Source organism: Dromaius novaehollandiae, chromosome 9, assembly GCF_036370855.1.
Source record: "Dromaius novaehollandiae isolate bDroNov1 chromosome 9, bDroNov1.hap1, whole genome shotgun sequence".
In the NCBI taxonomy this organism is placed as follows: Eukaryota; Metazoa; Chordata; class Aves; order Casuariiformes; family Dromaiidae; genus Dromaius; species Dromaius novaehollandiae.
The window spans coordinates 15,271,421-15,288,592 of NC_088106.1; the positions used below are offsets into that span (position 1 = coordinate 15,271,421).

A 17,172-nucleotide genomic window follows, 5' to 3' on the forward strand; every position below is an offset into this window, starting at 1 on the left:
CTTCAAGCCAGTCCTACATTAGCCTTATATCTATTTACATTGGGACAGCCACAGACATTGTCCAAACAAGTGCCACACAATGGCAGTGTTAAGTTTCAGGAAGTCTGTGAAGTGCTTTGCAATCCTCAGATGAAAAAAAAACCTGCAGAATTGAAAACCACAAGTACAGACATCAGGTGTCCTGAGGACTCGGTGCTGCTTAGCCCCCAGCAGCATTTCTGTCCCTTGCATGAGTAATCCTACCAGCTATAATGTATTCACAAGCAAGAAGCAGCATAGCCATCATCCCCCATTCCCAAAAAGATGTACCCCACAAATCCAATAGCAAAGCAGTAGTTTTGATGGGGAGAAATGGCCAATCAAAGCAAAAATGTTCCAAGTATGCTCTTAAGTCTCTTGCATTGATCCCCAGACCACTGCCAAAACAGTTTCTTCCAACTAGCACTTGCCTAACCTCCAACACAGAGCCAACCTGAACTACAAAATATTGTGGTTCAAACTCTCCATAGATGTTATACATTTTCCAGACAGCAGAAGGAGCTGTAAGGCCTTTCCTTTGCTCCACCTGGTTATTTAGAAGGCAAGCCCCACTTTCAAAACCAACACTTGAAGGCTTGACTCACCCTTTCTCCATCATTTCAATTCCTTCATTGTTATCCTGGCTCCCATAGGAGACCTCCATCCCCCACTCCCTTGTTACCCAACTGCTGTGCACAGATTTAGCAGGATGACTCAGATCTAGGGAACGCCAGCTCAACACTCCCCAGCTAAGAGCAATCACAGCTTATGTGGACAAGGTCCTCATAGGTCTGGGTTGGGGCTGGTGTATCAGGGAGAGGGAAGCTTTGGTCATTTTGTGAAGAAAAAGGGGTCCATATTAATTCCAGCTCTGTATACTTCATTCCCAAACCCTCCAGGTTTTGCTTTGCAGTCCCTCTCTCCAGCATGGGTTGACCCAAACAGCGAGGCATTTGTGCACAGCAGTCATGCTTTTGGGGGGATGCAGGCTACAGCAGGCAGAGCTCAAGCATTGCCTGTGCTCTGGTTATTGCTCATTCCTCACACATTGCTTTCGCAGCCCCCAGTGCTGAGCAAATTTCACCCCTCTTGTTGGGAACCTGTGCTCCCACCTCCCTCAGGCTCCTGTCCAAGGGCAGAGCCAGTCCTGCTGCTTCTCAGTGCCATGATCCCAGCTCTTCCTTCCCTAGGCCTCACCAGGACAGCTTGCTGTTAAAAGACAGGTTTAGCTCTTCATTTTTCACACTGGCAGAGCCATGAGTTCCTGACTGCAGTACCAGGCACACCACTAGGCAGCACAAGTCATTTGAGGGTGCAAGGGTGGAAAGGCTGGCTCCCGGGGGGGGGGTTCTTTACCTTTTCCCCTGCCGAGTTACAGTAACAATCACAGTCATATCTTTTTCATTCCATTGTGCTTGGTGTCAAGCCACAGTGAAACCCTAAAGAATTCAGCATCACTTAGCACCACATAAAAGCACTCTTGTCCAGCTCTGCAGGGTGGGATTGCATCAGCTGCAGTGTTACACATGGAAAAAGGGGAGAAGAGACTAGTAACAAGAGATCTTTTTATTTTTTATTTGCTACACTTTTACAGCAGTGATGACAATTGAGAGCAAGGCAGGACAGAGAAAAAGCCTTTCTCCCTGCTCCCTCAATCACCTTTCTGATTACAGTGAGAGCTGTAAGACATGAACACAAATGTCCAAGAGGATCACTGCCAAATCAACCTGTGTGGAGAAACGCAGGTGAAAGCAGAAGCATCATTCTCCAGCTGATGTTCTCATGGGACAGACTGTTCAAGATACCTTCTTAAAGAGCTCATAAAAGTGGGGCTCTCAGGCCTCCGTCCATTTGAAATAATTAGGCTGCCTTTCCCCAGAGTACAAACAATTACTAACTTGGGAAGTGGAGAAGGGTGTTTCCTGCTGGCATCAACAGATGCACACCAGACTGAGCATGGCTGCGGTTCTTTGGGAGCAAATCAGTCCCTCCCCATGACAGCACGTGCAACGTGGGGGGGCAGGCAGGTCTCTAGCAGAGGGACCTGTGGATGACACCCCCTGCTCAGCCATCCCTACACTGACCTCCCTGCCTGTTTGTAGAGTATCTCTGGTCTCAGGTAGGAGGGAGCTGACTGGAACCAGAGCCGCCTCTTTGCCTGTTTATCTAGACCAAATGAAGAGGGAACATTTGTCAGCAAGCACAAAAAGCACGATAGCCCCCTGGACTGCAGGTGAAATATGCAGCTGCCTTTGATGAGAAGCAGAACAGACACTAGCTTTACTTGCAGACCACCAGGGGAAGTGCCTGGTAATGGGCCTACATTAAGGCAGAGTAAATTAATAATCAGGAACAATCTCTGAGCTGACGTCTGCTCCAGCCTGTGGGATAGTCTCTGAGCAGCTAAAACTAGAACAGAGCAATTCCAGGGGAACGAGTCATAAGGAAAAGCCTGCACTGATCTGCAAGGATGGAGCAGTGCCTAGATAATCTCTCATTTTAAAGTCTCTTCCTTCTGCTCCTCCTCAGCCTGTTCCCCAAATAGGTCCTTGCCTTGTAGAAACTATTGGGTCATTTCTGTGGTGCGCTATGATCTCTTCCTTTGTGTCTTTCTCACCAAGGGATGCTAATGCAGGGTTCCTGCAGAGGCCAGTTACCATTTCTCTAAGGGATGTTTACACTGACTAGGACAAATGGAGATCAGCACGTGCCTGACTTGGCCAGCCTGCCACGCAGCAGCTGTGCTTGCACTGTGCTTCATGAAGACTCTGCTACATGCATGTAATATTCCAACCTCCTTTTTCTCCCCATTTCACATTTCATACCCCTTCAAGATTTCTTTGTAATTCCATCTCTCTGCTGAGAAGCACTCACCCACCCATCAGAAAATCATGAAAATAGTTAAATAAACATGCAGTGGTTCAGCCCCAGGTCAGGAAACAGTGTAGGCACAAAAGGCTGCACACAGAGCTCCTTCTCTTGCCCATCAGAATAAGTTATAGAACGTAAAACAGCCAGCACCAATTTTGCAAGAAGCAGTACCCTTGACTACCCTTTCATGCTAGTACTGCTCTCAAGATCTTCCCACACTACAAATGCTTTTGAAAGACAGGACCTAGTAGTTGGAACTAGGCAGGAGTTACAAGGATGCCATTCCTGTAAGCAGTGCAGTACAGCAGTTTTGTGACACAGGAGATAAAACCAGTTACACAGACCCCTCCAGTCTTACTGGAAAAAGGGAGAAAAGGTTTATTGTGGGAGTCTCAGCTGATTATTATTCTTTACACAAATACTATGACCACAACTTAGGGATCATAAGCATTTAAAGAAGTTTTCCCCTTTGGTGGTATAGGGTTGAGCTGGCAAGCCTTCTGCATGGTTAAGGGTCATAAGTGATACTATCAGCTTGTAAAACTATAGGCACTTTTCCATTATTTAATAATTGCACTGAAATGGGCCTTTGATTACTGGTAACAGTAGGGGTTACTAGTGTGTTAACAGAGAATTTGGCTAAAAATAAAAAGCTAAGGGAAAAAGCCAACAAGCTAAAGCATCTTGTGACAGCTCACCCCAGAAGCTCTGTCAGTCTGCCAGAACTGCACTACCCAGGAGTTTGGAGGGAGGAAAAGCCATCCCACTGTCTAATGCTCAAGAGCTCTTTAACCCACTCCATCTTCAGCTGCTTTCCGTTGCTTGCTGCTTTTAACCTAGTTTTAAACTTCCAGAACTCTTATTTCTGGCTGCCGCTTTCATTAGCGGAGACATGTTCCCCATTCAGTTCCTTCCAGAGATGTAGGCTACATCCCCAAAGTGCCTTTTGGTAAAGTCATCTGATGCACTCACAGAATGAGGGTGCAGTGCCCTGAAAAACAGAGAGGAGTGTAGCTTCAAGAGTGTGTTTTCCCCCTCACTACACTGGACCCAGACCCCACTGGTGAGGCTTTTAGATGGAATTATTTGCTAACCACAGGCAATTTTGCTTCCAAAATTGATGGAAAGAGCTGGCTTTTAAGGATAGAGAGAGCTCTTTTCCCTTCTTTGCCTCTTTCCCTCTCCTCCAGCAGTAGTAAGTTATGCAACATTTCTTTCTTTGGTTATTCAGATCTTTTTTTATGCACTATTATATAGACAGCTGGGGAAGAGGTTTTCTTGCACAAAAAGGGTCTCTATTGTCAATGTGTTGCAATGCTACAGCTTCTAGGAGCTCTCAGTTATCACAGCTATACCCCCATATCTGGTTGGGAAAGCACTTTCCTGATGATCCAGGGAAAACCTCCTTTTGCTGCTACCCATACTAGCTCTGTAACGTGGAGTGCAGCAGTCCTGAGTCCCCGCTGCAGCAGTGCTCACAGACATCCTAGCATCTCTTCCTTGCTGCATTGCTGTGGGTCTGTCAGTTTGCATCTCATCTTCCTCTAGGATGAGCAGTGACCTGACTGGATTGAGGTGGAGGCTGGAAATAAGAAGCAATTTTGCAGTGCTTTGTAAAATGCCTCAGTTGAAGCCTTCTCTGTTCCTTGCTCTTTGCCATCCACTCAGCTTCTGAACCCAAGAGGTTAGGTGCGTCGCAAAGGCTGCTGCATATGCCTGCTTTTAAAAGGGTCTACACACTGCTGCTGGGAGGAGAGCAGTTTCCCTGAGTGGGGTGGAAGCAAACTGTCCCCAGTCCTGAAGCCATGCAACTCTGTCAGCAGAGCACTTCACTTTGCTATTTAGATGAGCTGAGAGACTGGATGCATCAGCTCAGTCACCAAGCCTGCAGTCTTGAACCAGACTGAGGCCAGCCAAAAACACATCCCAGGCAAGTTTGCATCTGGCTGCAAAAGACCATGTAAGGCATACCTATGACTACTGGTAACAGTTTAAAACATCTCTTTGGTTTTGAAAGCATCAACACAGGAAGACGGATTGGGGATGCTGAACATCAACAGCAGGGCTGTCTCCATAGCAGCTGCGTACAAGGTTAACAAATCCTTACTATGTGCCTTGGCATTTCACAACCTGGCAAAGGTTTGGAGTGGAGAGCACACTGAGGTTGGCATTTCTGTCCCCTCTTCACAAGACAGGATATTGCAGCAGAATTGAAATAAGCAGCCCCTGGAGCTTCACACAAGCAGCCCACATGATTGTGAAAGGCACTGTACTAATAGTGGGCTTTGCACTGAGGACTGTTGGTCCCAGGCACTGGACTCAGACACCCTCCCAAAAAGAGACAACTCTGAGACCTAAAAGCATCTCCCACACCTCCACAATGACTGCCTTTCCATCATCTCCTGCAGCATTTGGAGTGGTTTTAAAACAGGATTGGCCTGATGGAAGTCAAACCACAGAAACAGCTAGGCTGTCTGTTGTCACAATATATTCTGTGATTGTGGTAACCAAACCTACTGTATCCCACTCCCTAGCCTGAACCACATAAATCTTTTCTTTAAGTTGGCCTTCTAGCTGTGCTTACACTCCTCCCGTCCCAGAAGACTTGAGCTTTTACTCTCTCTCAGGGCTTTTGTAGGCTAATCCTGATACAAGTACAAAAGGCACTAGGTGCTCTCCACTCCAAATCTCTGCAGGGCAGGAAATGGATAGAGCTGGTTTTAAAATGTATTGTGAATTGAGCAGCATAAGAAGCTAACAACAACCATTCAGCAGAGCAGCCTACATCCCACAAGACCTCAACACAGTTGATTTACAAAAAAACCTAAAACAAGTGCTCTTATATTTCAAGTCATCCCTTGTTAAACCTCGGTCTCTGCAGGACTCTTACAAGTAGATATTACTTTGAAAGACTATATAAATCCTGCCTGTGTTTTGAGTCTGTGAACTCTAGAAATAGCCAAAGCAGACATGCTGAAGGAAAACTGCACACTCTCCAACAGTGCCTTTATGTGGCTGCTTTTGTGCCTTCTATGCAATGAATTTGTGCTGTTGCACACCAACTTCACATCCCACAACTCTTCAGTTGATAATTTTCTTTTCATTTCTTACAACCAAAGAGCCTTTCAGAGCTCCATCTGCCTAGCTTAACAAAGGGCACTTTAGGGAGCAACTTGATCAATACCATGAGTCCCTACACAAGACAGTTTTGGCAATATGGGACTTCGAGTGGTTCTGTTAGCTTGAGAGTTTGCAAAGCTGGAAGCTGAAACTAAACAAATTCAGAATTAAGAGAAGTGAGGTAATAGTGATGGGTATAAAACATAGGAACAATTTAACAAGATGAATTTTCCAACACTGGAAAACTTTAAATCAAGACAGGATGTTTTCTATACTCAATGCTATAGTTCAAATAGGAGTCAACTGAGGGCAGTCCCATGACCTGTTCTCTGCAGCAGACCAAGATCACAAGGGTCTCTGACTCTGTAACTTGGGAATTAATGCCTGGAAGGAGTTTGTTGTAAAATCAGTCAAATCCCTACATACGACTTCTCTGCTATGAAGCCACAATGTAGAACCAATTAAAGAGCAGGGAAGATGGAACAGCAGCCAAGAATTTACTCCATAGTAGAGACCACACTGTGCTCTGTGTCATGGGGTCCCACCAGTTCACAGCTGGGGTACAATAAAAGGAAGATGGAGATATGAGGTCTGCCCTGCATCAGACTGAATAGGTCCTATTCTGAGCTCCAGGAGATCATGGGAGTTTTGCTATTATTGACGACAATGGTACTCGCTCTGTGTCCTCTGCAGCTAAGCAGAGGACACAGGCTTGCATTCTGCAGGGTTGCCAAGGAAGTATCACTCCCAAACACCAAGCAGTCCCACTGCACCACAAACCTAAATACAAAGTTGTTATTCTTTCATTTTAAGCTCCCAGCCAAGCTGTCTTTGCATTTATAACTCTAAACCAAAAGAGACTGGATATAAATAAAAGGGGGGAAAAAAGAAAACAAAGCTGACTTTGTTATTAATGTACTGCTGCTTTGAAATCAGTAAAAAAAATCCATAGTCAGATCTAGCTTTCTCAATGCTTTTCACATAAGAAGTTGGCAAGGGAGTTTACAGTGAATGAAGACTGTACTGCACAAATCCTCAGAAAGCCACCAGAGGGTAGCAAAACATTTTAAAGAGCAGCTGACAGAAGCCTGGGCAAAGCACCCAGATCCATACCTGCATCTCTCACTTTCCAGTTGCTCTTTCAGTTCTTCAGGAAAAATCGCATTTTTCTTCATACCTATCCATTCCTTTTTAAAGATGCTGCCTTGATTGCTCTGCAGATGACATGGGAAATTTATATGGCATGTTATTGCTGCCCTGTTCATTGGGAAAGTCTTGGGAATAAGTCTGTTTCTCCCTATAGCATCTGCATCACCCAGGGCCAGCTCCACTGTGCAGCAGTGGGCAGTGTACAAAGTTGCACACAGGTGGGAAGTTGCAAGGAAGGGAAGGTGGCCAGGGAGATAAAAGCTGGTTTCAGTAGTTCTGGCCAACTGGCCACACCAGCGTAACTCCCTACACTAGGGGTCACAGGATTACCCAGACGGTCCTGCTTATGCAGTATTCAGATAACACCCAGCCTAAAACATGAGGGCCAGTCCTGAGGTATTGGCGCTCTCAAGCCTGTGAACAGTTCAGGAGGAGATGCATCATTTTTGTAAAGCTTTCCCCACCTCTCAAACCCTTCATTTTCCAGCTTGCTGAATCCCACTCCAGTTACATGGGAACATCTCAGCTCTGCAAGTGCCCCTAGGAGCCAAATTAACAGTCCTGATTCCCCCCTCATGATTTCTGCTCAGAGTTCAGGTAGGAAGACTTGTACAAACTCTTTCTTTTTCAGGCTCCCATATGTGAAATCCTGACCAAGACTATCTGAGCCACGATGCTAGCAGTCCCATTGCCTTGTTTGGAGAAGCTTGTATAGGAACAAAGAGACCAGCCAGGAGACTGGGGTGGGGGGTGGGGGGGAAGAGTCTGGCTTTTAAATAGCTTTTTCATGCACAGTCTGCAGGAACCAAAAATAGCTGCTGAATATTTCAGCAAATCATTCCCAATAATTAAAATTGTGATGTGTTTGCTGTCAATCCCAAATGTAGCGAAAGCCATCAGATACATTATTCACTACAAATTAGTCACCCAGCTGCATTTGCAGAGTTGAAAATTTCCATTCACTTAGACCTAAGTTCAAAGAATCCAAACTCCTAAATCGGAAGTTCTTTCCTATCCGCCCATTCCTAAAATGGAGACAAACTCACCTTCCCTTGTTCATCCCATTTACTAAACCCAGGTATGTCTCACCCAGTAGGTTAATGTAAGCACAGTAGTGCAGCTGACGCATCGCACAATGCCAAGCTATATCTATTCAGTGCAGAATATACAAAGCTGCTTTCAGTGTGTATTAAAGAGACATGGAAGTCATTTAATATATCATCTGTAAAACATACCCCAAACTGGAATATTGGCCTTGCTCTGGCTGGTGCTGTGCCACACCTGAGCCCAGCCCTTTACCACATTGTCAGGAAGCAATGGGAGACAGAGGAAGGTTCTTGCAGACCTATTCCAATTTTAAGGAAAAGTGTCTGCCCCTGTAATGAACTTCAGTCAGTCTTGCCCCATCAACACTAGAAGAGGCACTTACTCACAGTTCCCTAAAGTAAACAACAAAGCTAAAGACATCAGAAGCATCACCTTACAGGTTTATGAAAAAATCTCTAGCATCACCTATATTCAGTCATGTAGCTCACTCCTCCGTTACATCTTCCGCATGAATTGCAAATGTGAAACAGAACACACACACAGTACAAGAACGCACCCTGGGCAAGACACATTTATATATCTTTAAGAAAGTACCCAATATTTAAGGATCTCTTCATTTTTTGTGTAGCTTAGGTCAGGATACCTCAAGGGAATATATTTCAGAAGCAACTAAGCATCCCTGCTGGGATAGTCAGAGCATAAGCAGTTCAGTTTGAGATCCCCCCCCCAGCATGTTTTGATGTTTAATATAATCTGTTATTAAAAACCAATCAACCAGCCTCTCCCTCATCTTTAGTCTGAGGCACTCCAGGATATATTGGGCAGAAGACAGAAATCTAGAACAGACCACTTCCTCAGTCTGTTTGGCATGTGTGTTTCTAACCACAAAACCACTCATTTTTTCATTTTTTGTCCCAGTGATCTTTAGGTTTCATAACTACACAAGGAAGCTGTTGAGAATGTCCAAAGCAAAACAAATACTTGGCAAAACAAGCTGCAAAACCCATTTAAAAAAAAGGAGGGCTGCAATTCATTGCTACACATTTGCATCAGTGACATAGTATTGATCCCACTTGCAAAGGAACAACTAATGGGAACTGCATTCAAGCACAGCAAGTGCTGCCCCTGTTGGTGGGAAGTTACAATCTAATTTTTGTTACATCAAGTTAACTATGCACACACCTACACAAGGCAAATCTCTCCCTTCTCCAGGTTGCAAAAGCATAAAGACAAGTTTTATGCACCTTTCAGAACAAGCAGAGTATGATGCGGAGCCCTGAAAGTCCTCTGCTGGCTACAGTGTTGTCACAGCATGGTCTGTAGTAGCCCATGCTTCCTAAGACTGTCCTGATTAACTTCAGGGGTTCAACTCACATCTAAGCCCTTTACTTCCAAACCCATGGGGAGCCCCATTAAAGTTATTGCCTAAATACAAAGACCACCTGTATGCAACTTCTGGGAAGAATGTCCCAACTTTTAAGACTTGAGAAATTTAGGACTTCAAGACATGGTTATTGCAGATGCCACTTTACATCATTTGTAGGTGTGATTTGGACCTGTTTGGTGAAGGAGGAAAAAAAGAGAGACACTGCTGCACTGGACTTTCTCTGCAGAGCAGTATTTGTACCAGTGAAACAAACTACAAGGCTCCACATCATGTTTTCATCCCCCTCCTCCACTCCGTTTGCAGTTCAGGTGGCTTATTGATATAGTTCAGTTTCCCTGGACTCTGGGAGCCCTATACTGGTGATGCATTGCAATAAGGAAGCAGCACATTAGCAATTTTTCTAGCAGCTGACAGAGCCACTCAGGAGGATCTGACTTCCCTTCATGAATAAGTAAATGGTTATTGGAGATGATGCTGAGGAAAAACCAAAGGGTCACAAATATCCCCCTTGGGAAAGACCCTGGTGATCACATCAAAGTCACAGTTCCCTGCCAAAAACTTCTCCTCTCAGGTGGCATGCTGCGCTGTCACTCTTGAATGTCACCTTGATGGGGAGAACAACTTCTCAGAAGGAAGAGTGAGCTTGGAGCAACAAAAGCCACCTCCTTCAGAAGTACACCCACGGAGGTGTGCAAGGCCAGGACAATAACATCACATCAAGCCATAATTAAAACTTCTGAATAGTTACAGCTCCTCATTGATGTCTTTATGTAACAATTGAAAGCAATTAAGGTAACAACCTTCCCCACACTCACATGTCTGCAAAAACATAGAATTACAACAGCAATAGAAAGTAGTCTATCATTTAGATCAGTGAACAAGAAATCAAGTCAGGAGGTCCAGAACCCATTTCCAACCTTGCTGCTACTGATTTCTACAGGACCTCCCATCACACCCTGAAGACATAGGCCAGAAGTGTTTGCATATTAATAAGTCCTTCTTGCCCAGCAAATACTCTCCCTTGGAAAACCACTCCTTTTCTACAGAGGAGGATCAAGAGCACGTTGATGCACAACTGACTGGCAATTTCAGCTCAAGTTTTGGCATAAAGGCTTTCCAGGGATACAGGGAGATGAGGCTACCCTTTGTATGGGATATGCATGATGTCCTAAGCACAGCCAGCTATCGCTGCTCACTCTCAGGAAACATTCATTCTAGGAGCCTATTTTTTCCCTAAATTCCTTTAGTTCTGCAGAGCCAAAGTGGCAAATCAATAGCAAGTAAATAAAGATAGGACTCCAGGGAAAGACTCAAATCAATAGAAAAGAAGAGTTAAAACCAAGTTTGCATAGACAGAAGAGGCACAGAAGTGCTATGGGAAGACAAAGGCATTTGGTTTCAGATTTGAATAGCAAGAACTATATGAAATCTGGACTAAAGACTAATAAAAGCAAAAGCCTGATAACAGTAGTTAGATTGCACATATTCAACACTGAGCCTGCCTGAGTGGCTCAGACTGCAAGAGTACGGACAAAGAACATGTGAAAAATGGTTTAGAAGAAGCCTTAGTCTACAGAAAATGACTGATTAAGTGCATAGCATTGCCTAGACAACATATTTTATCTTGCCCATTCAGCCCTTGCACACAATCCTGGAAACGGTGACACACATACCTAACGCTTAGCTATGTGTGAGTGGCCCCTCTGGCTGAGACAGGGCAGTTCAGCCCACACAGGCTAGCAGGCATCGACAAGTCCCTAGTGCTACAGCCTCACACTGTAAACTTCTAAACATAAAAGTACTCTTCCGCAAAACTTCAGATCTCATCATAACGGAAGTTATGCTATCAGAAAGAAAACACACAGCAAGATGACAGCCTGTTCCATTCTGTTGGACTTTGCACCTTTTCATCAACTGTACTAACAAAGATTCTTCAAGAAAAACTCCTACTGCCAGCTACAGTGAATGCCGCTGCTTCTCAGAGCCCAATTTCTCATTTCAGTTCTTGACTGAGCCTTGGCTTATGTTGTTATAGACCAAGTTAAACAAAACTCCCAAAACAATGGTTCAAGAAAAAAACCACACACACACACACCTTGAACCAGTTTTCAGTCCATTAGATCAAATTGTTCGTCTCCAGAAAGCTATCTGGGAAAGGCAGGACTTGTATCTCATCTACTGATAAGAGTTGTGGTGGAGAGATTAGCGCGGAGCTGAGGTTGGGCAAGTGCCTCGCCCCACGACACACAAGGTATTTTCACTGCTAGTGTTTACCCAGAGCTACCCCCTCTGCATTGGGGACCACGTAACATAACCAATTCTCTTGATGCACTCAGTTAATACCCATGAAATGCTGGTTGACCTCTGGGTGAGAGGTTGATATATAAGCATGAAATGCCCCATTTATGTGCCTCTGTGGGGTTTTACCCACTTGCTCCTTCCATGCCATCATAGATGTACAACAAGCACCACCTCTCTCACTTCTCCATTTAGTTTGGTCCCCTGGCTCCTACCATATCAGAGCAGATGCTGCCAGTGGACTTCCATATTCACTGAAATGTGCTCCCATCTGCCCAGAGCTTAGAGATTTCCACTTAGTTCGTTCAGCTGCTCAGCTGTTTCCTTTTCCATCTGAGAGCCTTCTCAGGTCATCACAAGTTACTTCACAATGTCTCTGACTCCCAGGGCAGACCACATCAAGAGGGCAAACTCAGATAACGCTCGTACAACAGCACATACAAAATGGGATTTAGTTGCCTAAATATATGTATCTAGTGTCATGTAAGGAGTCACAGGGTGTCCTGCTCAGCCTCCATCTGCTCCAGAGGGGTGCAGGTCTCCTCTAGGTCCTGTGTTACATCTGCCTGCTTTACTGCAGATGTCTCAGACTTCCAAGGGGGACTAAAATAGCACTAGACAGCAATGCTTAGCAACTGAATCTCATCCGCAAAGTTTTTCCAGAGGCGCTTATTTTCACCTTAAGTTAGTCTATGCACAACCTGAGCATTTTTGCCAGAATTGTCAGCAAGTGCTTCTGCTCCCTCTAAGGAGCTGAAGCTGAGCAGTAAATTGCTGCATCTGTTCTTAGCCCAGCCCCAAATGCCTGTAACAGCATCTCCAACTCCCCTATTCACCTCAGAACTGCGTTCCCTGTCCTCTGCCATGTTCCTTCCAACACCTTCCCTGTAACAAGAGTTAGGGATGTATCAGATCAGATCATGTGGAATAATGACAGCCAGATATTCCTCAAGACTCAACACTTGCCCTAAAACACTGCAAGCCTCCCTCCCGCATGCAGAAAAACAGCAACACTGATGGGGACCTTGCAAAGTCTGAAATGCAGTTTCTCCGAGAGTATCTCCTTTCCATAATTATTAGCATTCCAGCATTGCAGGACTGGCCTGCACAGGTTGGCTAGTATCCACACAGAGAAAAACACAGCCCTTGTCTCAGGGCTTGAACTCCAGGATGCCTACCCAGGTGTGTTACACATACCAGGACTAACACTGCATACTCCAACACTAACATGTTTGGACAGGCACAGATTGAATATTTTTTCCTCCACAAAGAACTCTTTCATTACAACGACATTTTCCAACAAAAATGTCATTATACTTCCTCAATTTTGAACGATAGTAGTTTGGCTGACTGAGAAAAAAGTTCACATTTCCCACTAGGAAAAAGTGTGGGGAAAATAGCATTTGCAAAGCATGCAGCACAATGGGAAAGGATTGTCAGATTACCTGGAGAATTGCTACTTACCTCCAAAGCTCTATTTTGGTTCACAGCCCTACTTGCAAATTCTCAGGGAGAGGATGATACAGATTTTCTCATGGTATTTTAGATTAATTGCTGTGTTAGAAATTGAGTATCCTCGAAGTGCAATACCTATAAGCTTCTGATTCATGCATTTGTCATTTTGTATTATTAGGACTGTGTGTATTTTTAATGAAGATATAGAACATCAGCAGAAAAAATCATCCAATTTACAATTCTATCTATGGAATGAATTTAGTGTGCAGTGACTCCAGGTTCCACAATAAAATCACACTATAAGCATGCTTTCGACACTATCACTCAATGCATTCACAATGTGATGCAGTGAAAAAGCCACAGACTAAGAAGGATCACCCCAAGTTTTTCTTCCAGTGCATTAAAACCCATTGGTCATCATCTGACATCTACAAGCAAAAGGCTCAATATCACTCAAAACCCAAGGTACAGCATTTAACTTCTGGCCACCCAAGAATACAGAGCTAGTTGTAGCACACCACACTGAATGCACCATAACCAGGAAGTGCTTTTCCATGGATGCTCCGGCTCCTTTTTATGCCCATGCAGCACACAGGGAAGACAGTTGCAGACCCCAAACCTACACAAACTGTTCCAAAAGACCCTCCACATCTCCTGGTCACCTGTGCTTCCCAGGTCCTGGTTTTACTTTGAGAGGTTTCCCAGAACACTGAACATTTTTGCCAGTCTCCACCTGTATAGGCAACAACTTCCTCCGTATTTTCTTATTCAAGGAGGAACTTAGGAGAACAAAACTATTCATTCTCATCATCATGAATGGACCAACAAGGTCTCAGTGAAAAACCACAGGCTCTTACTTGTTCCTGTCCAACGGCCTATAAATGCACAGAGAATAACCACAGAAATGAGGAGCTTGCTACTCTTGAAACCTTCCTAGAGTGGCTTCCCAAGGCATAGCATGCTCCCTTATATCCATACACCATCTGTGGTCTTGAAAACGCAGTATAAATTATTTGGCCTATGAGACAATTGGGACGGTGCCTTCAGAGTGAAAAGGAAAGCTGACGAATTACAAGAGCCAGAGACTTATATTCTGCTTCTCAGTAGAGACATAATTGACTTGACTTAGTATATTACCATATTTAATTCAAAATATTGTTAAAATTAGAAATTGTTGTTAATGCTATGTGTTCTTAATGCTGTATTCTGTGTATAAAAAGAGACAGTGCAGACAAACACTATGAAGAGTTTAACAATTTTATGGTCCCAACTTACTGAGTTCCCCCCCCCCAACAGTGCAAAGCAGGGTCCAATTTAAGCAAGAGCCAAACTTGCCATCACACTGATCCTGATACAACCATACGGTTGGAAAGAGTCTTCCCTCCCTGTGCTACAATCCTACCTCCTGTAAGCAGCATGTCTTATGACCATTATCAGCAATGATTATAAAAGGTATCTGCCTTCAATGACAGAACTGCAACTGGCACAGTAAGGTAGAAGGGAAAGCACCAGACCGCCCATGCTTACAGCAGTTCGCACCAGTTAATTGATGAGAGAGCACTGACTTACTTTAAAGGAGCTACTTGTGTAATTTTGTAGCTGGCAACAAGATGCAGGGAGGAAAGGTGTTACTGGGCTGTAAAGAGCAGCGGGGGAAAGGGATAAGGTGGAATACTTGGGATCTGCCCTTACCAGTGTTCCCAAAGGTACTATGGACTCAGAACTTGGGGAAAGCTAAGGGGACTCAAGTAACAGAGGAAATCTGGGATTGGCCAAGCAGCATCACACAGAGGTGCCCCACAGACCCAGCTGGAGTGCAAAATCCTTCCTGACCTGGGTCAGCACCAGCCACGCTGAACATGGCCTGTCACCCGCACAGCCAAGGAGGGGCTTTGCACTACTTTCCAGAAGAACCTCCTAGCCAGAGCGCAGTAGTGCACAGACCCGATATGGGCTTGAGCTCCGCCCGAGTCAGACCAAATACCTGCCCAAAGTGTGCAGCACAGAGCAGATGCTGGAATGCTTCAGGGCACTAACCCAGCACTGAGAGGGCTTTCACTGAAAAGTCTCCTTAAAACCAAACCTGCCTGGGTGTCCAGGGCAATGTTCAAGGGCAATGGCACAGAAACACACAGATCAGCTCTGCACAGTCAGCTCAGATCCACAGAGCTTAGTGTCTCATGCTCACAGAAGTGTCACTAGGCTGCTCCCAGGCACAAAAGTATCCCAAAAGCTGAATGGCCACATTTGCACAGCACTGCACGAGACTCTAGCCCTGGGCTGCTCTGCACAGAGCCACCCCTGGCGATTGTATCTGAGGCACAGTTATTCTTCGAACAGAATAAACTAACCACAGATAATCCAGATTACTGCAGTTTGATTTCAGAAAGAGGAAACAACTGAAGCTATTGCAAAATTACATTGAGTGAGGCTCACAGACAACAGCTATTGACCTGAAATGTCAATCCCTGCCCCACACATCCAGATCTAGCTATCAGATCATCACTTCATACAGGCCCACTGATTACAAACTTTTTTCCTAATTTCGAACCTAAATTTATTAATGTATTTCCAGTATTAGAACAACAGGAGGCCCCATACCTCCTGAATACACATGTCAAGACCTGTAGATTTTTTACATGACATGAATGTGATGCCATCTGCATACAAAGGAACTGGTCTGTACATGTTTCTACCTCTGGGGGAAAGAAGCCAGCGAGATAGGGGCAGCTATAAGATCACACTGGGAGGCTGTCACTACCTGTTGTCTCTTTGGTGACTTAGGTAGTATAAATTTGATAGCCCTAATTTAATCTAGCAAAGCTACTAGTGCAATGGCCACAGATAGGAATTCTTGCTGGCAGGCTCAGCAGAGGCCAAGCATCAGTGAACAGGAAGATTAAAAAAAAAGTTTTATCTCAAGAGATGGCCCAGGCAAAGACTATACACGACCTGCTGTCAGTCCTATGCCACTGTGATGGGACCATCAGTCCCCAGGACTGTCAATCCATGCCTCTTCATGGCACTGCATTTCTCAGACTGGTCTGGGTGGGAAAAGGTAAGACTGGTCCTTCTTTATATTTAGGGCTCCACAAAGCATGAAGGTTCAGAGCTCTGTTATTTATTATCACAATAATAAAAAGGTTCAAAGTGAAATTTAGAATGAACCTCCTCCCCTTCAGATTATAGGGGAGGAAGGGAAGGACTCCAAGACATCTCATTAAACAAGCATGCTCAGCCCTTTACAAACAGAAGATTTCCTACATTTTCCATACCATTTTCACATGCAGATGAATATGCCAAGGGAGCTCAGGAAGGTGAAATGCCTTGATTCCACAACACAACCTTTATTTTCAGGGTTAAAAAAAACCCACAAACCAAAAACCTACTGTATTTCATCAGATTTAGCAGTGAAAGACAAGCTATGGTACCATCCACTCCTTCCATCATTGCAGAATTTAATTCCCTCTTCCACTTTCAGAAAATGAAAATAAAACCTACAATCTAAAAATCATGCAGATGCCCTCTCCAAACACAGGGCAGTAAACTACAGCCAACCCTATGTAAAATGTAATGGTCTCCCGACCAGAGGCTACAGGCTGAATTGACTGAGCTGCAGATTACACAGGCAAGTACACAAGGCTGGATTTCATACAAGTAGGTTGCACTGTTTGAAAGACAGTCTCAGAGTCTAGAGGGTGCTGAACGCAGCTCTGCAATGATGCTTGCATGCTCCTGTGCAGAGCTCAGCAAGTCAATGCCATTAGGAACATGAATGTCCAAGTCCCAGGCAAACTGTTCAAAACTCCAACATGTGCAAAGTTACA

The 17,172-nt window shown here is 44.6% G+C and overlaps 1 protein-coding gene across 1 annotated transcript in view; it reads right to left on the bottom strand.

The window, feature by feature from the left end:
- Window positions 1-17,172, bottom strand: part of FGF12 (fibroblast growth factor 12) — a 242,844-nt gene that overhangs the window by 166,133 nt on the left and 59,539 nt on the right. The gene's annotated exons all lie outside the window — the stretch shown is intronic.